The sequence below is a fragment of the Marmota marmota genome, unplaced genomic scaffold, assembly GCF_001458135.2.
Source record: "Marmota marmota marmota unplaced genomic scaffold, marMar, whole genome shotgun sequence".
Taxonomy (NCBI): Eukaryota; Metazoa; Chordata; class Mammalia; order Rodentia; family Sciuridae; genus Marmota; species Marmota marmota.
The window spans coordinates 45,856,761-45,883,350 of NW_026000174.1; the positions used below are offsets into that span (position 1 = coordinate 45,856,761).

At 42.7% G+C, this 26,590-nt stretch overlaps 1 protein-coding gene across 2 annotated transcripts in view; it reads right to left on the reverse strand.

Annotated features, from left to right (window-relative positions):
* Positions 1 to 26,590, reverse strand: part of Slc1a2 (solute carrier family 1 member 2) — a 138,024-nt gene that overhangs the window by 102,513 nt on the left and 8,921 nt on the right. Inside the window, exon 1 of one of the 2 annotated variants that reach the window (XM_015477780.2) lies at positions 22,536 to 22,653. The exons of the other annotated variant lie outside the window; for it this stretch is intronic. The gene's annotated coding sequence lies outside the window, so the exon portion shown is untranslated. Of the gene's footprint in view, positions 1 to 22,535; positions 22,654 to 26,590 lie in introns of those variants that run through there. 2 annotated transcript variants of the gene reach the window in all.

Sequence of the window (26,590 nt, forward strand, 5' to 3'; positions counted from 1 at the left end):
ACATTCCCCAGAGCAAAAGCCCGTGCTCCCTCCACTGTGTGAAGGCTTTCAAGGTGCCAAAATCATTAAGCAGGTACCAGGAAGTGAACCCCAGCGGACCCTGAGAAGTAGCCCTAGAAAGCCTAGCAGATTCATGCTGACTTGGCCATCATCCAATTAATGTCACCTTTCAGGCTTATCAACTCCAGGTAACTCAGACCCTAAGCAAATAGAAAGAGCTTCCGTTGGTTTGTTTTGCTTTAGGGGCCTAAGTCACCTATTTTAGATACCTATGTTCTAATTTACCTAGAAAATTGCAAACACCCCTGTCCTTCCTTCCAACATGAGTTTTTCTATAAGACTCGAAACCCATATCAGTAAATTGCCACAGCTAAATGAAAACACTTGGACCTTGTAAAGGGAACCAGCATAGTAAAGGAATTTGGAAGTCCCTTTAGTCCTTTAGATCAGAATAAAGCCAGACTGAACCAGAGGAGCTTCACAAAGCCAGGCCCAGTCCACTGGTTTTACACTTGAAAATGTGAACAAAACCCCTTCAGCCCATCCCCAAAGCCCAATCACAGCTCAGGGTTCCAAATTCTGAAAAAGGAAGTCAATATGCAAATTTGGAAACAGCAGAACCCCCAGATCCAATCGTCAGGCTCAAGTGGGAACAGCTGGATGGATGCCTTTACAAAACAATGCCTTAGGGACTCCCTGGACGGTTGTTTGGGTGATGACACCAGAGAGCCTGGGCTCTGCCTCCTGGGAAGACACTAGAGCCACTCCCTGCAGCATAGGGTACATCTTTCACCAAAGGCAAAAAAAAAAACCAACATTAGGCCTGGCTGATCTGAAGCCATTTAAAGCTGTCACAAGCCTAGACTGACTTGTTAAAATCTTTATCTCCCAAAGAGTTTCCCTTTTCAGTCACATCAGCAATCGGTGTTCTCTGAGCAACTCTGAACATCCACTGTACCTCCTTTTAATGAAAACTAAGAACCACCAGCATGAAATTAAGAACATTTCTAATGTGTGGAGTAAAAAGGGGCAGGGGAACTGGGTCCTTGTAACTGAATCTCTCCACTGGAACGATGAGTCCTGTGCTTTGAATTTACTGGCCATGAGATCAACAAGAGTGTGAAAGACAAGGAATTTGTAAACAAGTACATAACCCATAGCTGTCTTCAATTAGATTCTACTCAAAGGCAAGGCTGCAAAGATGCAGTAAAGTTGGTTTAGAAAGGGTGCATAGCCAAACGGGGCTAATCTTAGCTCTGAGAAAGGGAAGGAGAAGGTAGAGGAATAAATCCAAAATCCGTTGTCTCTGGATTAATTGCACTGCATTTTGCAACACATAGAATAGCAGCTGGCCCACACAGAAGCACTGTGCTAGATCTTACTGAGTTGTGTCTGCTGTTACTACTAATATTATTAATAGGCTGCCCTGACTCATAAACTATTCTAAATCCTTTGCTACACTTAGGTGATGCAATTTATACAGGCAATGCAGATTTTTTTTTCCTCTTAAAGGTAGACATGAAAAACTAGAGTAGCAAACTCCCACCCACAAAGAGCAAAGCACCCCTGCCTCTGACACGTTCCCTGGGAGTGACCACCTAGCAATCTGGGAGCTCAGAAGCCTTTATTTGAAGCTTGAGAAGATGCCAAGGACTTTCCATGAGAACCGGTCTAGAGAGACAGAGACATTTGATCGCATTTTCCAATGAGAAGCATATGTCCAGGGAACATGAACTTCCTCCACTCACGTATGGATGGAAACAATGCTAAGCACATTCTGTCCCAAGAACTTACTCATGCTTATCCTTTAAAGTTTAACTTTTTAATTTAAATCCCAGGATTCTGCTTAAACCGGCCAACTGAAAGGTTGCTCTGAGAACAACTTCTGGGCAATCTATTAATCGCGTGGCAATTCCCAATGGCTGACACAGATGTTCCATGAGGTCCAGACATCCACAGAGTTGGTAAGACATTATGGCCTCTTTTTCTCTTTTCCATGATCATCTCTAGCAACATCTAATAGATACTATTTGACCACCACCAGCAAAAGGCATTGCTCTGCATGCTTACACTAGGTCAGGTTCATTATCCAAATAAGCAGACATCCGAGGCTTCCAGGCAGTATATAAAAGGTCAGATCTGTTATGACTCACATATTTCCATAACTTGTCTCTTATTATCATTTAATCCCTTGGGCAGCTTTTGTAAAACCCTGTTGCTCACTAGTTTGATAACACAACCAACACTGAGCTGGTTCTGAAACTGCAGATGCACAGTCTAGGCTGCCAATACCCTCAGCCCCTCAGGTCCATAAAACAAAACGTGACCTCGAATTAAGAAGTCCCTGGTCCCTGGTATGTATCAACACCACCTAAAGATTCCCCAGAAAGGGGCTTGATCTTTGTTTTATCTTTGAAAAATAAGCCAGGCTGTAGCCCTGTTCTCCGCGAGCACTAACCTGTGGTCCTTGGGTCTCTTCATGGATACATACGGGAGAGTTATTCTAGGTGATCTCTTGGTAAAGGGTTTTATTTTAAATCCCAGCTAATCTGTGCTGCTCCCTGGACTGGTCTGATCTCTTGATACATCTTTTCAGTTTTATAGAGAGATGGAAAAAGAGAGGGCATGAGTTTCCCTCTTTTTCTCTCTTCTAGTCAATGCTGTTCCATCCCTCAACCCCTTCCTCTTTAGTGTCAACAGAGGTATAGGGGAACCAAAAATAAAGAAATAGAGAGCCGAGCGAGCTGAGGACTCTCTCCACAGAGACAGTGCTAAGGAACTAGAGGCCGAGTCTGCATAGCACACACAGGGCTCCCTGCTTGTTCTGAAGTCCTCTGGGTATTTTTAGAATCTGTGGGGAGAGGTTAAGTAGCACAGGGTGGCTGTTATGCTGTTAATGACACGCTAAGCTTAAAGAAACAGGATTCAAGCGACTGCTAAAGCTTCAGGTGAGAAGAAACAACGCTTAACTTAAAACTTGCACATACATGGAAGTGGGGGAAAGGGAGAAAATCTTGACAACTAAGCTGCAAAGAAGTTCTGGGCTGAGGTTTAAGTTACCTAATTATGAGATTTTTAGGAATCTGTAGTGGCCACACGTATTTCCCTCCCTTCCTTCCATCCTTCTTTTCTTTTAGTCTTTCCAAAACCTCTCTGGGGTACCACCCTTCTCCATCTGTTCCACAGACTGGGAACACAAAGATCCAGACCCGGCCAATCACAGCAGCCCTTTCCTCAGTGGTCAGACCAGGAGTGGGCGGGGCTGAAATCCAGCCAATGAGACTCCTCCCTGGCCCTCTTCCCGGAAGTCTCAGAAAAGAGGCGCCTTTCTTTGCTGGGGTCATTAAGCTTGAGGACGCTGTAAATCTTGAGCTGCTAGAAGCTGTCATTGCCTAAAACAAAGACAGCCCAGAAGAAGACCAGCCAAGAGACGGGACAAGAAGAGTCGAGAGAACAGCCCTGGATCCTTAGACACCCCAATTATTTTAAGGATTTAACCACTTGTACAAAATTAGAACAGAACTAAGAAGTGAAGTCAGGCTTCAAATTCAACCACTGTACCTATAAAGTCTGTGTTCAACCACTAGGCAATACCCTCTTGCTACTCAATCACCCACTGCTTGGAGGATCCTTACTTGCCATTATTTCACACTGAGTTTTTCTTCCTGTCCTTGTCACCCTTTCATCATTTCACCTAGAGAGTTCCTGTCAAACTATTCCATGTCTTCTTGACCTCTCATGTTTGATTCTCCATCATTCCATAGGGTGATTTTTCAAGGAGATTAAGAAAGAGCAACCAGACCAGTTAAATTTTGTTTATGGGACATGATGAAGTAAAAAGCACAAATCTAAAGTTTTAACATTCCTCCTGAAATGCAGAAGGTGAGTGATTTGGCTCATGCTTCAGACACTCAAGGTATTATTGTTTCTAGATCTTCAGGAGGGAAAGGAACATAAATGGTTGTTTTGAATCTGATTCTGCATTCTCCAACTGGACACTACAAAACATAAAATCTATAACCAACCTAAGGAAGTTGTCAGATATTGAGGGGAAAAAAAACACATACACAAAGATATTCACGACAATGTTGTTTATGACAATGAAATGTTAGAAGTAATCTAAGTGTCCAAGAATGAGGGATTTGTTTTCAGTTGTATGAGGTAACTGTGATTTTAAAACATGCATGTTGATCGAGTCATTAGAAGTTACATCAAGGAAGAATAGAGTGGGGAAAATATCTGACATAATCCTAAATGGAAAAACAGGCTTCACAACATTATGTCTAGTTCTACACAAACAACAAGGACATAGATTTCCAACATAAACTCAACTGACAACAGTAGAGGGAGTCTGGATGAATTTCTTGTTGTTGTCTTGTCATCCTTTTTGGTTGAACATTTTTGCTGCTACTGTTTGTTTTGATTTGAGCAGCATTATTTGCACAATGGTTGTTATGAAAGAAACAAGCCTAAGACAATGCTACCAGGCTTAAGGAGCTTAAGGAGATGATGTTACTGTGACATAAGAGAAAAGGAAAGTACAAGCCAGGGGAGGAGCCCAAACCCTGGAGTCAGCTGCTATGGTTTGGATACTGGTTCTGCTATTAGCTAGCTATGTAACTGGGCAAATTATCCAGCATCTCTGTGCCTCAGTTTCCCTGTGTATAAAATAAGAATGATAATTCAGTTGTCTCTCTCCCACAGTCATAGTTTTACCTTCCATAGTTTCGATTACCTATAGTTAACTGAGGCCCAAAATATTAAATTGTAAGTTCTAAAAGCAATTATAAGTTTTGAATTGGGTACCATTCTGAATATCAGGACAGAGTCTTGCACCATATAGTTCTATCCCGCCTGGATATGAATCATCCTTTTGTCCAGTGTGTACATGCTGTAGATACTACCCTCCCTGTAGTCACTTTAGTAGCCATTTTGGTTATTAGTTTTACATGGTATTCCAATGATGCTGGATTATTTTATTATAGTGCATTGCTATAATTGTTCTATTCTTTTATTAGTTGTTAATCTCTTACTTGCCTAATTTATAAATTTGTACATGAATACCTAATTTATACATGCATGCCTTCATCATAGGTATGCATGTATAAGAAAAAAGCATACTCCACGGGGTTTGGTACTAACCACAGTTTAGGAATGCACTGTGGATCTTGGAACATATTCCCCACAGATAAAGGGAGATGAGTGCAACAGTATTTATCCCACGGAGTGTTCTTAAGATCACAAGAGCTAACACCTGTGATTAACCTGAATTTCATGCTAATCACATGAGCATTTTTAAATGCCTGGCACAGACTTAAGTTGTTGCTATGATTATGATATAAACCACTCTAGGCCAACCACCTTATCTTACTCATTGCCATATTTCCACACCTTCCAAAGGACCCAACTTGCAGTAGGTGCCTGATAAATGTCTATTGCCTGGTTCCCAGTGGATTCTGGGAGCAACACTGATGTCTTGAGCAGTGGCCACCAGGCTGCCATGTGGTTGCATGACTTCTCCCTCCAGACCCTTTCCATGAGCTTCTTAGTACTGAAGGGCCAGTGCTTGTCCTACTGCCTGCTGGGAGCCCTGGTAGTTAATAAGATAAAGGGGACAGTTGAGAATTTGCATTGCTATAGCACAACAAAGTTAAGCACTGGCCTGCCTTATCAGCCTCTGTCTTAGTCAGGACTTTCTTTCATTGTTTGAGAGAGGAAAATACACTCATGCAAATAAAAGAGGAGCGTTTTCTATAACTAAATATGAATATCTTATGAAATCCAACAACAAGAAACAAGATCATAATAGGGCTTTCTTGTCAAATGCAGTTTGAACCTATGGTTGGGTGGTGGATTGACAAAAGCAGTTAGGCCTGGAGAGGATTTTGTAGAAATGATATCATAATATTACAACTATTTTAAATGTGCAAAAAAAATATGCCTTGGCTGAACTCTGGATGAGCTCAGATTCCACATGGAACACAGAAGGTGACTGCGGTCATCATGTAGGCTGCTTCTTGATGGTCTGAGTTCTGATCTCATCCTTTGAATTCCACGAGGCTTAGAAAAGTAATGTACAGATACTCAATATGACCCTCCTCCTTCTTCACCGAGGAAAACCAACTCAGAGGCCACCTGCAGAGCACATGGCCACAATTCAAAATGACGAGTACACACTGGATCCAAGAATTCAAAATGAGTCCCAGACAGCTTCAGCTGTAAGCCCATGGGATGGGAGGAGACTGAGTCACCCGAGAAGCTCACCTGCTAGTGGAGGTGACCACCCATCTGCCATGGGTGGACTACTCATCAATGCCCCCATTTCCAAACTTTCAGGAGGCTCTCCAGCTCTAGAGGAAAGAACGTCATCCTAGAAGTTAGGTCACTTCTGTGCTTGTTCTATTATGCAGAGACTTTAAGCACAGACCTCGGGAGTTTTAAAAGGATCCTAGAAACCCAACCTTCACCTGACTGGAACCTAAAGAGGGAGGGCGCTGGCAAGTCCAGGATGCTTGTGGTTTCACAGTCTTAGTAGATGGTCTTCCCCATGCAGCGGTGAACCCAATAGGGAATCACCTGCCTAAATATGGCACCACTTGTACAGAGGCACTTGGGCAAATTTCCTGGAAATATATACAAAGGATTGTATAGAAGGAAAAACAAAGTACAGCGATGAAAATCTACCCACTGGCTGAATGTCAAGATCAGACTCCATCTGGAGAATACAATTCCTAGAGGCCCCAGAGTGAACGAGTGATAAAGTAGAAATGGGCAAAAATAAAAGCCCTCCCTTTGTTCTTTTCTAGATTGTGACTTAGAAAGGCCAGTAAGTCTCCCAGCTCAAACCACCTCTGCCCTTCCTTCCTCTATGAATCAGGGAAACAGGTTTTCAGCATAAAGAGGAGAGCTAAGAGGTGTTAAGACTCTCCAACATGACAAACACATCTTGCTTTATCCTTATGTTGGCCCTGTAAGGAAACAGTATAATTTACCTTTCTTTTAATAGGTGGACTGGGGCTCAAAGAAACTACACAATTTCCTAAAGGTCACAGAGCATGCCTGTCTGGTTCTAAAGCCTACAGGTTTTGCAGTGCTTTGCCTTCTATGCTCCCCAGGCAGAAGGCCCTGAGGAGGGTTATGGGTGGGATTAAAGTGTTCTTTTAAGAAAATCTTAAAGATGCACTCTTCAGGGCCTGTGAGTTATTTCAGAACGCCAGCTCCACAGTGAGCCAAGCCAGTCATCTCTTCCTACTTCATGGTTCAATAAGGTGTGTTTCTTCAAAGACACAGAACTTTACTTTTATTTCTCTCTGGTTTCTTAGATTCTCCTCAGTATCTCTAATCAATCTTATATAATGATTTAGTGATAAAAAAAAAAAACAAAACTCTTGAGCCCAACAAGTCTCTGTTTGGAGTTTTGAGTGGAATTTGTCTCATCACAGAACAATTTAGCCAGAGGAGCTATAAGCAAGGAGCAAAATTAGTCTTTAAAAATAATGACATTTTTATTTTCTCTGGATCTCAGCCATGTTCCCTGCTATATAACTTTTACAACACCAAGTTTGTCTCCTCAATGGAATTTCTAAATACTTAGGCCCATTTTGTCTCTGCTCATCCCTCATTCTTTCTGTGTATAACACATACACTCACACTCTCACTCTCACTCACTCACTCACATTAACAGATACCTTCAGACATATGGCAGTGACATTCAGGGATGTCAATGTAAATCAAAACTGAACACTGAAGAGAAATGTTGAAGAAAAGACATTAATATGTCACTACTTGAAAAGCAATTTCTTTTTTCTTTCTTTTTTTTTTTTTTTTTGGTACTAAGGATTGAATTCAGGGCTGCTTAACCACTGAGCTGTATTCCCAGTCCCTTTTATTTTTTATTTTGGAAACAACATCTCACTAAGTTGCTTAGGGCCTCTCAGTAAGTTTCTGAGGCTGATCTTGAACTTGCAATCCTCCTGCATCAGCCTCCCGAGTTGCTGGGATAATAGGTGTGCTCTACTGTACCCAGCTTGGATGGCAATTTCAAGCATGTTCCTTTGGAAAAAAGCAAAGGAAATCAAGTTTTATTTTTGAAGATAGAAAAAAATGTCAGCTTTAAAAGACAGTATTTTGAATATCACAACAGATTTCAGGAGATTCAATGTTGAGAAATATTGACATAGAGTCTAGGGATAAATCATTTTGACAGCAACCATTAACATATAAGGAATTTGCCACATGGTGGGAATTTCGCCATACACACGTGTCTGCCTTCACAATTTCATGCTATTGTTAAACCCATATTGCATATGTCATCACTGAGGCTCAGAGAGGTTGAGTAAATTGCCTTAAAATGGCCTTGTCTGAGAAGCTTGTCCACGACTCACCTGCAGTGCTTTTTATTAAATTTAAATGAAGGGCAGGAATCTGTATTTCAGTAAGTTACAGAAATACATCCAACGGTCTTGACTTCCGTTGGCCTCCTCCACCCTCTTTCAGAACTGGTGTGTGACTCCATCTGGTCAACCCATCACTGGAAACGACAGCCTCAATTTGTGCAAGAGGATTATCCAAACAGGAATGGGTCAAATCTTTCTGACAGGAAGAAAAGGCCGGCCAGCCTTAGCATCCTGTCTCTGGAAGAGTGACTCAGAGAGAGGCCCAGCCTTTTGCACAATCCCAAAATGCCAGGGAAATCGGGTCTTTGGCCAGCAAAGAGGACCCATGTGAATGTCTGGCTTGGTCGGGTCTTTCCCACACTGGACGAAGCAGCAAGAACACATCCAGCACTGTGACCTCCTTGCTGTGAAAGACACATTACCTTCCCCTGGAGAACAATGGGTGTGTTGATGGACAAAGCTCATTAATAATTCACTTCTGAATAATTCACAAGAGAGGGTTTTGCTGCCATGGTAACCACTGAAGGGCCTATTTGTTTGTTTGTTTTTTAAATGTGTCTGGGCCATTTTTTTTTCCGTGAATATTGAATTCCTGACAGATACTGTATATGTGTAGGAGTGAGACGTGAATGGGCGAAGGAAAAATATCTTAAAAATGCAGTCTGTGAATCTTAAAAATCAGGACATTGAAATCAGGGAAACCAAGTGCCTTTCTCGTCCTCACACTGCACCCTTCTGGAAGGAAGAGGAAATGAAGAATGCTCATCCCATGTCTAGACTCTGTAGCCTGTTATTATGAAAACTTACTCATATTGATAACTCATATAATAAAGCAATCTGCACATTAAACACTCTTAACACATGTTCTCCAATTTAATCTTGACTGCACCCTTCTGAAGTCAACATTATCATCCCATTTTGTAGTCGAGGAAGCTGATCTCAGAACATGTTGGAGGCAGGATTCAGACCCAGCCGTCCCCTGTGTTCTGGGACCCATCTGAGTGTAGACTGCCTTCTGTACCCACAGCACAGGACACCCAGGGCCCACAGTACATGTCTTTCCAGCACAGAGACTCTCGGATACTCAGAAATATTTGTAGAAGAATCCATAAGAGAATGAATGATTTAAAGCAATACCTCTTTAACTTTGGTCTCACGCATTCATATATTCCAAGCAACACTGACTCATGACAACTAAACCACTGACCCAGTTTCCCATTCACATGTACAGGTAGAGAGTGCCAGCCAGTGGCTTTCCCCAAGGTGCACGCACACAGTTCCTCATCCTTCTCCCAATGCTCCTTCCCAGATCTCCGGGTCTTCATAAAGCCTTTCACCTCTCCAGGTTTCAGTTTGCTCTCTGTAAAATGAGGGTTCCCCCAGACCCCATATAGAGAGAATGAAGTTTAAAGTTTGCAATTTCAATTTGTATTGCTCAGGTGTCACCATGATTCAGTAACTGGTTTGGCTGGTTTTAGACAGTCAGTTGGTCAATAGATAACTCTGGCATAGCATCAGCACAGCCTGTGCAAGGAAGAAGTGAAGCACCTCAGCCTGATTTAAAACACAAAAACCAAAGAAAAGAAATTCCTTGACTTGAGAGCACAAGCTGTGAATTTCAAATATATTTGACCATCCCCTGCAGGAAGAAAGATTTGTCTTCTGTTTCTTGTCAAGACCCAGCGTGCACACACACACATATACACACACACATGCACACTCAGATGCACACACTAGCATGTACACACAAAAAGAACCACAGGAAACAAATCTATATCCTTTCTGCACACAGTGTGCAATGGTTTCCCTGATCTAAGGGGCACATCTCCAAGATCCCTGATGGATACAGGTGGCACCGTATATACTGAATACATTCAGCGTCCTGTATGTACTGTATTTTCTCTCATATATGTACCTGTGTTAAAGTCTAATTTATAGACTTTGCACAGTAAGATTAGCAATAGAAACTAATAATAAAACAGAACTGTAATAATATACTATAATAACAGTTATGCGAATCTAACCATTTTTTTTTCTCTCTCTCAAAAGATGATACTACAGTCACCCTCCTTCTGGTTGACCACAGGTAACAAAGCACAGAGAGCAAAACCCAAATAAGGGGGGAATTCTTGTATTCTGAATTTCTATTTGTCTCCATTCCATTTTTTTTTATTTTTTTATTGTTGGTTGTTCAAAACATTACATAGTTCTTGATATATCATATTTCACACTTTGATTCAAGTGGGTTATGAACTCCCATTTTTACCCCATATACAAATTGCAGAATCACATCAGTTACACATCCATTGATTTACATATTGCCATACTAGTGTCTGTTGTATTCTGCTGCCTTTCCTATCCTCTACTATCCCCCCTCCCATTCCATTTTTAAATTTTTTTTTTTTAGTTGTAGATGGACACAATATCTTTATTTATTTATTTTTATGTGGTGCTGAGGATCGAACCCAGGTCCTCACACGTGCAAGGCAGGTGCTCTACCACTGAGCTACAGCCCCAGCCCTCCTTTCCATTTTAAAAATCAGCCATTTTTCTCATAAATGGATGTCCCAGCCAACTGAATAGCTAGGTCCTGCACTTTGAGAAACACTAACTAGAGCTCTGTATCCCACGCTGTTATTGAGCCTGAACTGCAATGTGCCCTAAGTATAAACTATACAGAAAATTTTGAAAATAATGCCAAAAATAACATTAAATGCCTCAGTAAAGATTTTTCATATCAATTACATGTTGGAGCAATAATAGTTTGAATACACTGAAATAAACAAACTATACCCTGTTTCTCCTTCCTTCTTTAGTGTGACTGTGAGAAATTGGATTGTTATGATGTGATTCCCAGTATGTCTCTCTTGGGCAATGCAGACTGAGAGCAGTGTGGACCTGCTGCAGCCACAGGTAAAATCCAGCACACCCTCTGTTTCTGTATGTAGAGTTTTACTGAAATGTATCCACGTAGAATCATTCACATATTGTCTGTGGCTGCCTTCATGCTGCAGGGGCAGAGCTGAATAGTTGCAACAGACAGTACTACCTGAGAACTTTAAAATATTCACCATCTAACTCTTGGGGGGAAAAAAAGAGGCAGCCCATAATAGAGCATGAGTACTTTTTATTGTCAGTCACTGTGCCAGGTCATCCAGTCATCTCTCTGTGACTTCAAGACCCTGGTTCTAAGAGTCCCATGGATGCCAAGATCAGTGGATGCACAAGTTCCTTATATCAAATGGGTTAGCACTTGGCATAACCAACACACATACTCCAGTGTACTTTAAATCATCTCTACGTTACTTGCAATGCCTAAAACAATGTAAATGCCATGTGAATAGGTGCTGTGCTATATTATTGTGGGAATAAAGATAAGAAACAGTCTATACATGCTCATTACAGACCCAACTTTTTTCTTGAATATTTTAGATCTGCAATTGACTGAATCCATGGATGTGAAGCCCCCAGATTAAGAGGGCTGATTGCATGTGCTAGAGACTTCCTACTGATGACAATCCTGCCAGAGGAGTTTTATTACCACATCTTACAAATGATGCTCAAAGTAATTTGTCTGAGGTCACCCTGCTGAGTAGCAAGTAACAGAGCTGAAATTTGAAGCCTCATCAGTCTTGTAACAAAACACACACCACCATTTCTACTTTGCATGTCCCCTCCCCTTCCCACAAACACCTAGTACCTAGAGAGAGTTCCAAGTTCCACCTGAGTAGCTGGGAGAACCCACCCCCACATGACTGCCAACCAGCCCAGAAGGAAATAGGAAGTGTGCCCTAAGTATAAAGTACACAGCAGGATTGGGGAAGAAGGCATCCTGGGGATATGGACCGGTGTTAACATCTCTTCTCATCTTAGGGAAAATGACCTGCCTTCTACCCACCAGGCAAAAAAACTGCTGTTCAGATGCTGTTCCTGGAGTGGCCCAAATGAGAACAATTTGCACCTTTCCCACTTCCATTAGGACTTTCCATGGAGATGTCTTGTTTTTCATTTTCAACCCTCAAACCTTAGGGCTTCCAATCCAGAATTTGAAAATCTCAGATATCCAAAGTCACTTTGGGAAAAATATGTGGAAAAAAAGCTCACTGGGGCTATTTTTAAGTGAAAGAGCACTTAACAAAGTAGTTTGTCGAGTGACACATTACCTTGGAAAATAAATAAATATCACAACAGTTCTACTCCGTGCATGTGGCTCATGCTCACACACGTGTATACAGGGTGTATATAGCCCTGAGCCCCTCGGGGCTCATCCAGCCTTGGCATCCTCAGGACCTCCTTTTCTTGGAAGGCAACAGTAGCGAGGTGCGTGTGCATGTTGGGAGGGAGAGAGGTGCATAAATGGAACGTTTTGAAATTATTCTACTTCTATGACGGCCCAGTGGTGGGTGTATGGGGGTCTTTTTGCTTATACTGATTTTTAAAGTTTTGTATAAGTGACAAATGCATTACTTGAGTCATTTTCTGTTCCTGGTTGAAGAAGACAGGCACATTGTTTTGTTTCCTTAAGTCACTGTCAACCTTCCACTGATTTCCACATGGGAAGACACACAGAATGTGACCTCATGCGAGTACAATAGAAAACGGTGATCTTTTAGGGTTGGGTCAGAAGGGGAGGGCATCCTACTGTCTTTCCAGCAAAAGTGGAGCTGCAGCGCCTCCCTGTGTCCGGGACAATGGAAATCACAGGAACAGGGAGAAGAAGTTGACTTCTTTGCTCCTCAGGGGCAGGGGTCTTGCTGGGCAATTCCTTACAGACTATTAGGAATTCCCAGGGCCAAACAGCAATTAAATGCTTATTGACTTTGTTATTCATACTCCTTCTTGCCAGAACAGAAATTTGAGAGAGCTGGGGCTCCCAAGGCCCACCCTTGGCGGCCTAGAGAAAGGGCCCCAGGTTCCCACACTCTTGTTCCCAAGGGAGCAGAGGGTCCTGAGAAAGCCCACCGGGGGGAGCCCTGAGCCCCCCAGGGCTCATCCAGCCTTGGCATCCTCAGGACCTCCTTTTCTTGGAAGGCAACAGCAGCGAGGTACGTGTGCATGTTGGGAGGGAGAGAGGTGCATAAATGGAACATTTTGAAATTATTCTACTTCTAGAAGGCCCAATTTTAGATGCTCCAGGGAGCCAGAAGCACAACTGAGCTCAAATGGTAAAAGGTTTTAAATTAGCCAACTTTTGTGGAGCACCAAATGTCCCAGTCTCCGTCAAATGATAGATGACCACGATCACAACCCTCCAAGGTAGATGTTCTTATCCTCCATTTATAGCAGGAATAGTAAGGGACCTAAGCTCCCAGAGGCCAAGGCATTTGTCCAGTAAGTAGCTGGTTCTAGATTCAAGCATCTCTGGGTTCCTTATTAGTGCCACAAGTCCTGTACCAAGGTTTTGGTCAGCGTGTGATGCCATCAGGTAGCAGAGGCCCAGGGCACTAGGCTGCTGGGCTCTGGGTGGCTGCCAGAAGGTGGCTGTGTCTGTCTCCCAGAGGGCTGTCCTAATGCCCAACAGAGAGCCAGCCATTCTGTAAGCATCTGCTAAATGAATGACTGGCACCATGTTTTATTGCCAATTGGCAATAAAATGAGCTGCCACATGACATTCCAGGAGACTCCCCTGAATTCTAGAACTGCCACGTTGAAGACAGAGGCCAGCCCAGTCACCGATCTCTACCCTCTCCCCACCCCAGTTAATATAGGAGTCCCTTCCCTGGTCATTTCAAGGACAGATGGCTGCAAATGAATCACAGCAGCCACATTCCCCCATGAGTTGACACCCACCCTTCAGTTCTTTCTGCTGTCTTGCTGTCCTGGGCAGAGATGGCAAAATAATTCCCAAACTGGTATCCATTACCGAGCCTTGACTCAAACTAGGATTTGGCAACTAGCAAGAGACATTCAGATCAATGTGCAAGGACATTTCACAAATGTGGAAAATAAACTCGCCAACCAATTTGCCTCTGAGCTTTGAAAATTTCCTTCTGTGGTTTTGTGTCTCCTTTAGGGAAATAACCAAATAAAAACATTAAAAATATGAAGAAAGTAAGCATCATTAACTAACACGTGGACATCAAAGGGACATTTCAGATGATCTTCAACTTACAATGGAATTACCCCCTAACAAACCCCTAGTAAATTGAAAACGCTGTAATTTGAAAAAAAATATTTAATACACCTAACCTATGAAAGAGCCTAGCTTAGTTTAGCTTACCTTAAACATGCTCAGAACTCATCGAACACAAAGCCAATTGTATAATAAGTAGTTGGAAACCTCATGCAATTTACTGAATATTATACTGAAAGTGAGTAGCAGGCTGGTTGTACAGGTGCCCACACCATCAGAAAGTCAAAAAGTCGTAAGTCAAAAATCATTATGTTGGGGACAATGTTTACCCCAAATGCCCAGGTTTTAAAGGACAGAAGAGAACAGCTTTCACACATTTCCTCTTCCTGGCTTTCTTCTCTTGGAAATGGCTGGAAGAGCTCCCATGGGCTCTTGTAGCCGTGATGGATTATCCTCCAGTCCAATCGGAAAGGAAGCCAGACTGCCAGCCCCACCCCCTCACACACCTCAGCTCTTTCCAGTTCACTCTCTACCACCTTCTCCTGCCCCTGGAACAAACATTACCCCATCCCAGGGTCGAACATTTCTAAAAGGTAAACTCCCACCCATCTCTGCTACAAGAGGCCTCCCATCTTAGTTTTCTCAAGAAGCTGCAGCCTACATCTGAGATCCACACCCTGTCCCCCAATGTGTCTTTGGCCAGGTGTGGAGGGACCAGAGACATGTCCATCTGAGTCTCCAAAGCCTCAACCTGCAGCTCAGGTCAAGAAACTGCTCCACTCTCTGGGCATTTGTGCCATTGATGCCCAAGGGTGGTGGACCCGCAGCCTGCCCTGAACAAGCTGGAGTAAAAGGTCACTTTTCCAATATATGGAAGAGCAAATAGCTAATTTAACTCTCCTGATAGAAAAAGAAAATTCCCTAACTTCACAACAAGGAATGAACATGAACTTTGGCCTTCAGAAAATTTCTAGGTGACACAGCAGAAAGAGCCAGGACAAGCCAGGGGCCCACGGCCTTCTGCTTTTCTATGGAGCGTTCACTGTATGGCCTTACCTTCAGCTCCTCCTTCACAGCTGCAAGACCCCCATTCTACCAGCCAAAGAGGATGCCAACCAAGGTCAACTGAAGGCTGTAGATCTCATCTAGCTAGTAGGACTGAGTAGCAATGTATGGCCCTGGATCTAGAGGAAGCAGAGGACTGAATCCCATTCCTGTTTCATGGCTGAGCCACTACACGTTCCATGGAAACTGGAAGACGAGGAGAAGGCTGTGCACAATCAAGTCCAGGGTTCTCCCTGTGACCGATGGAGGATACAGATGACAATCATACTGTTTTTGAGAAAATTTTTTCTCTCCTTGGTAGGTATGGAGGTCTTCTCCAATGGAAGGGGAGAGAGAGCTGCCTCGGCCAACTGTCCTCAGAGCCTGGGCACTCCCTGTGCTGAGTGACAGTCATGGGCTACAGTTACCCAAAGGATCCCAGAGACCAGGAGGAAGGGGGCTCTCACGGCGGTCGAGACAGCATTGTTCCGGGGGTGCCCCTGACCGTGCTGTCCACAGTGACGAGTTCTGACTTCAAGAACACCTCACGGTGAGCGACTACAGGCTATCCTTGTGCAGGGAGGGGCTCCAGGGGTCATGCCACTTCCCTGTGGGCAGCATGTGATTTGCCCAGTGAAGGACTGAAAGAGAAGTGCTTCCTCTGAGGAAGACAGCCTACATAGAGCCAGGCACCTGGACCGAGTTTCCTCTCATGAGATCTCTTGTCAAACCCTGAGCGTAGCCATTTTATGGTTAATTTTCAATTTTAATTTTTTTTTAGTCTTTGATCAAGTCCGAACAGTGACCTCCTCCTTTTATGTGCGAGGCTCTGGAAAACTCGAGGACAGGGCAGCAAAGGGACGTTTGCCTTTCCCCGCCTCTCCCCACCACCAAGAGTCACTAGACATTCCTTGGAAGGAGCAGAGGGAGCAGCAGCAAGCCATGGTGAACCCCAGAGGCTCCAGCCCAGCCAGAATCTGGGAAGGGGTTGTCCAAGGTGAAGTCCAGGTCCCAGGTCAAGTAGGTGATATGTCTTGTAAAGCACATGTCATGGGCAGAAAGAGGGAAAGCTTGTAACATGCCGGAGCCAGAGTCTTGGGACTTAGGCTGGATGGCCAGGGTCATCAGACTTGTGTCCTTCTACAGTTCTCATGTTGAAATCCTAACCCCCGAGGTGATGGTGTCGGGAGGTGGGTCTTTGAGAAATGATTCTTACCTCTGGCTAGAGCCTTTGGGAGTGGGATCAGTGTCCTCATCAAAGAGGCCAAGGCAGCTCTCTCTCCCTTTCCACTGGAGATGACACCCGCCCTCCCCAGACACTGAATCTGCCACTACTTGGATCATGAACTTCCCAGCCTCCAGAACTGAGAAAAATAAGTTTCTATTATTATAAGCCACCCAGTGTATAGACCTCTGTTATAGGAGCACAAATGGCCTAAGACAAGGTGAACCTCTTTTCTGTCTTTCTTCCAGTCTTTCAAACTCCCAGGGCATAGTTTGAGATACAGTAGAAGGAATTCTGGTCCAGCGACCACTGACCAGAGCTAGAATTAAAACCCAGACTCTCTACTCATTTCAATCTTGGACCTCAGGAATAATGGGGGGGGCTGGGCCAAATGTCCTGGAACATTCTGCATCCACGGTGACAAGCAGAAACACCATATTATCCCTAAAATAACACTGCATGCCAGTTTGGCATTCTTTTCCAACTTTCATCCCCTGATCACTCTTTTTTGAAGGGTAAAAAAAAAACAGAAAGATGGTCTGAGCTTGTCCAAGGAAACACAGCCCGAATTTGAAGCCCTACCCACATCGTATAGTCCATTTAAAGATATTAAGCCTACAGCTGCACCATCCTGCTTTACCTTAAGGCTGCTCACACAGATATTTGGGGTCCCCAGTTTACCTGGAAATAGAAAGTAAGCCACGGCCTGACTGGGTCAGAAAGATATGAGTTACTTAATCTTAGGAGTGCTAAATACAGGCAAAATCTTACCCTAAGCTGCAGAAGGCTTAGCCTCCTCTTTACATACCAACTGTCTGCACTGTGGGACAGGAAGGGGGCGTTTCAGAGGAGCCCATAAGCAGCCTCCTGTTTGGGAAGGCACTGCATCACCTGCCCACAGCCAGGCCACCAGTCCATGCTGGGACATAGTTCATTTGAGTTTATTTGCATCAGCCCACAAGTTACTTCCAGAATAAAAATGTTTGGCTTGCAATCTGTTCCTATCCACACTTTCCTTTAGCATGTCCTGAGTGCTCTTCTTCCTCCTCCCCTTGCCCCACCCCCATCTTGCCATCTGCCCAGTTTAGCTCTCCTTTCTCCCCAGGATAGTCAAGTGTGACTTTAAACAGAGACTTGACTCCCTGTAATCACCTCCTAACTCATATGAGAAATTAAAGCAGGTACCTTTAATCACTTGTTCCAAACACCTTCCCTTTGAACTACACAGACAATTAAGCCAGACTGGATGATTTCCCCTGTTCAGTTTATCCAGAAGAGCCCTCAATTCTCCGTCTCCCTTCACGGTGTAGATGGCACCACCGGAGAGCTCAGATATACACTCTGGATGACCACCACAGCAGGTGGTGAGGTGCCCTGGGACAGAGCAGGACTAGGTCTTGACACAGGATGGTTATGAACAAGAGAAGCAAACCCAGCAGCCAAGATACCTTTTCCAGTTACATGTAGCCTGTTAGATAACCCATTCCTACTCCAAATAAAGAGGATGCTCAGTTCTTTCCATCTGTAGCAAAAAGATAGGGTCAAAAGGAAGGACCCAGCCCTGAATAAGTCAGGAGCTGCTCTGCTCTGGTTTGGGTGAGGTTTGTCCCCCAAAAGTTCCTATAGGGTTGGAATAGTGTCTCAGCGGTAGAGCACTTGCCTAGCATGTGTGAGGCATTGGGTTCGATTCTCAGCACCGCATATAAATAAATAAAATACAGGCCCATTGACAACTAAATACTATTAAAAAAAAAAAAAAAAGGTTCATGTACCAGAGGTTTGGTTCTCAGTGTGGTGGTGTGGAGATGGTGGAAACTTCAAGAGGCAGGGCCTGAAGGTCATTAGGTCATGGGGGGGTTCCACCCTCACCAATGGATTAATACTGGCTTCAGAGTAGGGTTGGCCCTGGAGAGACAGGTCTCTCAAGAACAGATTGCTATAAAACAAACCCACCCTCCATGCCTGGTCTCTGCAGCATGCCATCATTTCCCTTCCCAATTCAACATGGAATAAGGCAGCCAATGGAGCACTTGTCAAAGCATTGGTGCTAGGCTCTTTGGAACCTCCAACTAACAGACTCATGAGCCAAACAAACTACTTTGTTAGTTACCCATCTTTACGTATTTTATTAACAGCAACACAAAATGGACTAATACACTTCTTTTTTTTTTTCACAGCAAGCACTCAATAGAAGAGAGCAAACCCTTAGAATACAGTGTAATCTCTACATAATTACAGATAAATACTTCAGAGAATGTCCCACAATTTGTACAAAATCCCCATTCAGAAGGATGTGACCATCAGTTTCAATTGAAACTGATACGGGATGTCAGAGAGGATATGTAAAATATGAGGTCAGCATAGGAAAAAACCCAAACTTACCAAGTTTAGGGAAACACATTACTTAGCCTAAACCTGGCTCAGGTTTTTGCCACATGATGAAGAATTCAAAGTTAACCCCCACAGCCATTCCATTTTGCAATTCACTGCAGTGAGTGGACCCAAAAAGCAATTGCATCTGGGAACCTCCAGACCCTCAGGCTCTGCATAATTGGACAATATGTGTCAAAATGAGAAATGTGTGCAATGATTTCACTTCTAGCAATAAGCCCTAGGGAGATAATGAGACGGGCTACCATAGGTATATAAGATGTTTATAATAGAGAAAGATTAGAAACAAGCTAAATATCCAACAATAGGAAAACAAAATGAATAGCCTGTGTGGCCATTAAGCAAGCATATAGATTAATTTATTAACCTGTGTTCACAACACATTCATGTCAAGTGAAAAAAATGAGGTTATAAGACAATTTGTAAGCTACACTCCTATTTTTATATAAAAAAGTATCAATATTTAAACATGCATCACTATTGAAATATTCCAATATTAAAGATATTTATTTGCTGGTTAGCAAGATAGTTAGTGTTAAGGCTTTTAAAATCTTGGTTATATCTACTTAATATGTCTACCTTAAAACTGAATATGGATAAACTCTCCACCTTTATAAAATATTCCTTAATATGACTTATCCCTGTGATATATAGGTACAACCCTAAAAAAAATCAGAGTATCATAAAATTTAGCTGAGAGATAACATTGAAAATGAGAATAATAACAGCAAAAGCAGATGTCTTTCTAACTACTTGATTTCTCTGAAAAATAGTGGTCTAGAAATCTTTCAGTGCCTACCTGCTTGCTACTTTTTATGCTTTAAGAAAGACAAGCATTCTTTTTCTAAAGACACACAGGTTCCACCGATCCCCATGCCCTAATTACTTGGTAACTGTAACACTCAGGTTTCTCAGTTAAACTCAGTTATCTCACTGGAATTACTAAGCAAATATCCCTTGAGGTACATTAAGGTGTTGGAAATCTTGAACCTATTGAGATAGGTGGTGGTAACTTCACAGAAAGGAAGCCGTAGCCCTTCAGTGTTAAAAACAAGAGTCATTCAAGCCATCTCCTCCCAAGGCTTGGGTCCCTCTATGGTGCCCCTGCCTCATGGCCACCTGACCAAAGCCTGAATGTAACTCTTCTGTTCCTTGTCCCTCTACCCAACCTCTCCCTATTACAATCAGTTGTATTTTTAGTCTAGGAATGAATGAACGAGTGGGGCAGAGGGAACTCCTTGCTTGGGGAAACCTGATATTACAGGCTTACAATCTAATCAAGACTAAATATTTGGTTTTAGTCCCACGTTCCTGGCACCGCACGCAGCTCCTAAAGTCCTTGGAATCCCACTGAACTGATAAGAGTGTCACCCATTTGGATACTGATAGCTGGTTTGTATACTAATGAGATGACCAGTGGCTGGAGGTCTGCAGAAAGTTTCAGAATGGGGACTGGTCACCACAAAAAAATCAAGGGTTGAAACTTTCAGCCCCACCCCAAATTCTCCAGGGAGGAAAGAAGGGCTAGATATGGGGTTAGTCAGTCACCAATGGCCAATGATTTAATCCGTCATGCCTGAGTGTTGTAACCTCCCAAAAATCTCTAAATGATGAGGTTTGAGGGGATTCTAAGTAAGACCTGCTCCCTTCCCCCATTCTTCGCTCTGTGCATCTCTCCTAGACTGTTCCTGAGTTTGTATCCCTTAGAATCAACTATCAAACACAGGTAAAGCATTTCAGTCCATTCTGTGAGCTGTTCTCCTGACTTATGGAACACGAGGAGAGGAGTCCTGGGAACCCCTGATTTAGAGCGTGACAGTCAGAAGAACCAGAGACGTCCTGTGACTTTGGACTAGCATCTGAAGTGGGAACAGACTTGTGGGACTGAGCCCTGAATTTGTGAGAGCAGATGCTAATTCCAGGTATCTAATGCCTGAAGGAAATTTGAGATGTAGGATACCTTTCTGGTGTTGGGGGGGGGGGGAATCCCACTCATTTGAAGTCAGAAGTATGTCAATTCAAAAACAGTTGAGTGGTTAAAAGCACATAAGAGAAGAATCTTGGAACAGCCCTTCACTAATGCAAAGACATCACTCATAAGACCAAAGGCAGCTAGGAGCTCCTTTCTAATCTTATCGCCTGCGGCTCTATGAGAGAGACTGAGCAAACATACCTCTCGGTATGCACCAAGCAACCTAATTTGCACAGTCATGAGGCTCATGAAAAACCAACCCCAGTTCAGCCAACTAAAAGTAACACAGCAGTGAAATTCCAAGAATGATAGTCACCATCACAGGGAACCTTCCCTGTCCAGGAACTATGCTGAGAGCTTCACACCTGTCTTGCTTAATTCCTTCCAAAATCCTGTCAGGTAGATGATTAGTGTTCATGTTTAACAAGGAAACTGAGTCTCAGGGAGGCCGTTTAACTTCTCTGAAGTCATACAGCTAGTGAATGACAGAACAGGAAGTGTGTGTTTGGGTCTTCTGAATATACAACACATCCTTTTAACGTCTGTGCAACACTGGTTTTCAGAAGCTGTTTTGTGCTAAGCAGCTCACTACTGGAACATTCTAGTGCACATATTCCCAAGGTCATCTCATCTTTATCAAGTTCATAGTCACCAGACTATTTCATTCATGTGTGGCTTTGCAATAGAAGCAGCCACATAATTTTTGTGGTCATGTGCAAAATGAAAACTCAGAGCCTCTTGTTACGAAAAATTCCAACAGGACAACAGTCAAACATTAAACCACAGACTGCCTAAGTCACATGCCCATGAAGACATCACTGTGTTCCACGTGTTCCTCTGTTTATGCCCAAATAATCTAAGACTGTCTTGAAGGAGAAACCAGAAACTCTTCTGGTAAAGAACTCATCCAGTGAGCTCTTGAACAAATAATAACCTGTGATCCAGTGACGCTGAGAACCTCCAAGGTTAATTTTAAAATGCCTCCTGGTGAAGCACCGAAACCACAGTTGGACAGAATCACGATTTCTCTGCTCCCTGAAAACGCACATGCCATAGCAGGTTAGCTCAAGGCGAAGAGAAAAGACCTCCTTAGACAAACATACGGACACGTAACTCAACCCCGAAATCCTGAGGACCAGTGTCCTTTAACAAACACGTGGCATTTTCCTGCCTATTTTAATTTTGTTGCCAATTGGATTGAAACACAAGCTGGACTTCTAGGGTGGCTGGTTGGTCCTTTTGAAAAGAATATCTGTTTTCCTGCTTCCATTCTTGTGTGTTTATTCTGGGGCTCTTCCAGCCCTTTCATAATATTCTCTTTAATCCCTCAAGTACCTTTCCCTCCTGCTTTTAAAGTCCCCCCACCTATCCCGTGGTTGTCCCTTCACCTTAAAAAGTTTGTCAATAATCCAGATGAAACCAGTTTGGACCTACCTGAGCTCCAGAACCAGCAAATCTTGCTCCAACCTTGCTGCTGACTCCCAGGGAAAGGCCAGGAGGAAGAGGAGGACAAGGCTGAGGAAGAGGTTCCAGGGATAAGGTGGTAACTGCTGTCTACCCGCATGTCCAGCCTCACTTGGCCCAGGTGTCCCAGTGTGGCCTTGGCCTCCAGAGAGCTCTGGGCCTCTGGTTGATGTAACAACTCCAGGTCACTTGGTATGTAAATAATCAAAGTGGTAGGGCTTCCCTTCTTAAAATTCCAGGCAACAGCTGGTGCTGGTCTGGGAAAGAACGATTCACCCACTGGCTCTTGCTTCAGAGCTGCACGGAAAAAAAATCCCCATTGCCCAGCTGCTGGTAGACTGTGGCTCCACTGCGCCCCCTGCTGGAGAAATTGGTTAGGCCTTCCCCATTGCTGAACAATCACATATGCATTGTGTTGAGATCTGGAGCCCCTGGAGAAGCCCACGGAGAGTCTTCAGAGGGAGGGAGAAAGCAAAGGAAGTACCAACAAAATCGTGTAAGCCATCACTCTTGAAGGACATCACTGCCAATGACATTGATAACGGAGTAGACTAGACAATGCAGAATCTCGGCTTTGAGTCTACTTTTTCCTTCAAATATGGCAGTGTGAGTGCCTGGATTCTCAATCCAAGAGGACTGGCTATAAGCTCAGGAAGGGGGTGCCATACACTGACCTTTCTTCCCTGCATAGGACCCACACAGTAAGGGCCTCAGAGTCCAAAAGGAGAATATCTGACATTGTTTTATTCTCTCATCCCAACAGGACCCAACAAGTACCTCCCCAGTCATGTCCAATCACCAGAAAACTATGGGGGGCAGGGGGAGGGGACTTCCCTTCTTCAAAAAATAGAAGTATCTATCATTTTTTATTTTGGTTACCAGAAAACACACACACCAACTTCCAGACATTACTCCTAGACCTATAGAAAGCCTCAGTAAGGGGACTCTATTGGGAATGATTCAATGCACTAAAAATCCTCTTTAATCATTAAAAGCAAAGATTTAAAAACAATGTTGTCAGCTCCTGGCAACTTTTCTTTTTCTAAATCAGTTTTTATAAGTCGTTAAACTGTCAAGTCTTGGGTTTTATTCACTGATGCAATGTGAAAATCATCTTTGACTTAGATTGCTTCTTTTGTAATTGAATGTCAAATCCATTCTAGCATCTCCTCACTTATTTATTTTTTTAACAAAGAACAAGGAAAAAAATAGAGAGAGGTGACTCTGGGAGGAGGCAAGTGGTCTTGGGAAAGCTGGGGGGCTCAGAGATGCACATCTGATTGATTATGCTTCTTTGCATTTTAAAAGAACCACAGGTATAGGAGTTGGAAATCTTTCTCAGGCAGCAGGACGGGGACATGATGGATTATGACAACTGCATGTTTGGCTTCACAAGAGGAGTTGTCACCCAACTGATTGCTCTTATAACTTCCTTGAATCCTGTTAACACTTAGCAATCAAAAAGCTGGTTGATAGGGCTGAGATTGTAGCACAGTGGTATGCTACACATCCTGACTCACCTCCTTCTGCTCATCTTCATGGCCACAGAGCTCCCCTGGAGCCTTCCCTCAGCCCAGTTCTTTCTTCCAGCCTTCATGATTTGTCTGAGTGAGCTCATTTTCTTCTACAGTTATAACTGCCATTCTACAAACACTCCAGCCTCTCACATGAACATCTCCACCTCCTATCCCACATACACAAAAATCCCAACCCAGCCTACTGGGCCAAATCCATTATCTCTTTCTTCTTCAAAGATGCCATTTTGCTCCAAAATTATTTTTCTGCACTCACCTCACCCCCTATTTACTTGAGCCAGCAACCTGTGAGATGATGCTACTCCCTTCCTCCTGCTCACTCCACATGCTCTTGGGCTCTGAGTCCTTCTAATACCCCTGATATCTGGTAATGCATGTTGGTCACTGTGCTCTAGTTCATACCACTAACTTGCAGTTAAATTATTGCTGCTATCTTTGGAACATCTGCACCCCACCCCCTCTCCATCCATATTCTACCCAACATCATTATAATAATGAAGACTCGGTGATAACTTAAATCAAGGACTAATTAAGTCAATCACGAACTCTTTGAATCAATTATAATATACCCATACATATATGTTTTAGGTGTTACAAGTTCTATATAAAATATATATGTTTAAATATTTATGTACATATTTATGCCACATGCTTATATACATAAAAGTATTAAGTGAAAGGCAAATTGTTAGGGTAGTCTATTGGAAGGTGCAATTTGCATATTGAGATTACAATGTTTACATGTGCATAGAAAAATGGTTCAAAGTGCAGACAAAACAAGAACAGGATTTCCGAAGAGGTCCTAGTGGGAGACTGTGTGTGTGTATGGTACCTGTGGTACTGGGGATGGAACTCAGGCACATTCTACCACTGATCTACACTTCCAGCCCATTTTTTTATTTTTTATTTTGAGACAGGGTCTTGCTTAGTTGCCAGAACTAAGCAATCCTCCCACCTCCACTTCCACAGTCACTGGAATTACAAGTGTGCACTATTGTGTATGGCAGGAGATAGTCTTTTACTTCTTTGTGCCATTCCATAATGTAATAGGTTTATATTTTTATTTTAAACAATGCTATGTTTTGTGTTATGGAAAGAGCCACTGGTCTAAAAGACATAAGGTTAAAACTTTTGTTAACAATTTTTTTTACAGTGAATAACAAATCCTTTAGAGTTTTTTAGTTGGCTGACAGTTATATTCTACATGCAAAATGTATTTTTTAAATACAATTGAAAATAATCTGTAATATTGTTATACAAATACTGGAAATAAGCACAATATTCATCTGCCAAAACAATAACATATTTCAATTATTAAAACTAGTAAAGAAAGGAAAGAAATTTTAATGAAACTTTGGTTCGCTTGCTTTATCTTCTATTTCTCTACCTGAGCCTCTTGAATTATATTGTGCTAATAAAAACACAAACAACGGTAATTAGTGACCTAGTCTCAGAAAGCAGACTAAAGTGACAAAAGAAAATGAGGTGAAAGAACGTAAAGAATTATGATCTACAAGGCCTTGGATTAGGTACAAAAGTGTTCTTTCATCTCTGAACATACCTTAATATCTACCAATGAAATAGAGCATAGAAATGTCAACATTCGAGACCACCATTGGCCAGAGGTTGACAGAATGCCTGACTTCTCGGATCATAGAACAATAAAATAGATATTCCAGAAAAGGCCATCCAGTCATTGCCCACTTTCCTCCCAAGTAAGGATTCCTTGGGAAATAATACTGGAATATAAATACAGCTGGAATATAAAAACAGGTGCTTTGGACACTGGAAATATCAATAATACCTATGGTCTGATTCCCTTGTATTTATCTCCTGGACTTTCTGACCCCTCCCATTAATTTCACCACACCAGATAGAAATCAGGAGTTGACTTTACTCCCTAAGGTTAAAACCATCTTCTCTTTTAGACCAGGCATCCTCAGAAGGACTGAAGCAGAAAGAAGGGCTTCTGTCACCTGTCCTTATTGGCTCTGTGAGTCACAACTAAACTGGAGGAAGATGGTAATCCCTAATTCTTCCCCTCTTGCCCACAAGAATCTTACTTCCCTTTTCATTTTTTTCATACAACACCATTATTTTAAGGTATAGCCTTATTTATTATTAATGTATAATAGATAGTTCTATGTATTTTTGATATACAACACAATGTCTCAATATATGTATACAGTGTGGAATAGCCAAATCAAGATAATTAATATATCTATTACCTTGAATACTGTGTGTGTGTGTGTGTGTAAACAACACTTAAAATGTACTCTCTAGCATGTTCAAGTATATAACATGTTATTATTAACTATAATCCCTGGTTGTACAATAGGCCATCTAACTGAAATTTTGTATCCTCTAAATCATAAGGTATAGTACTTGTTACAGATGGTAACTTTGTGGCGGCCTCCTATTCAGATGGAAGGCAATTGTATTCCTTATTTTGTTGTCTTGCAAACATTGAATTTAGAGTCTGTGGATGGT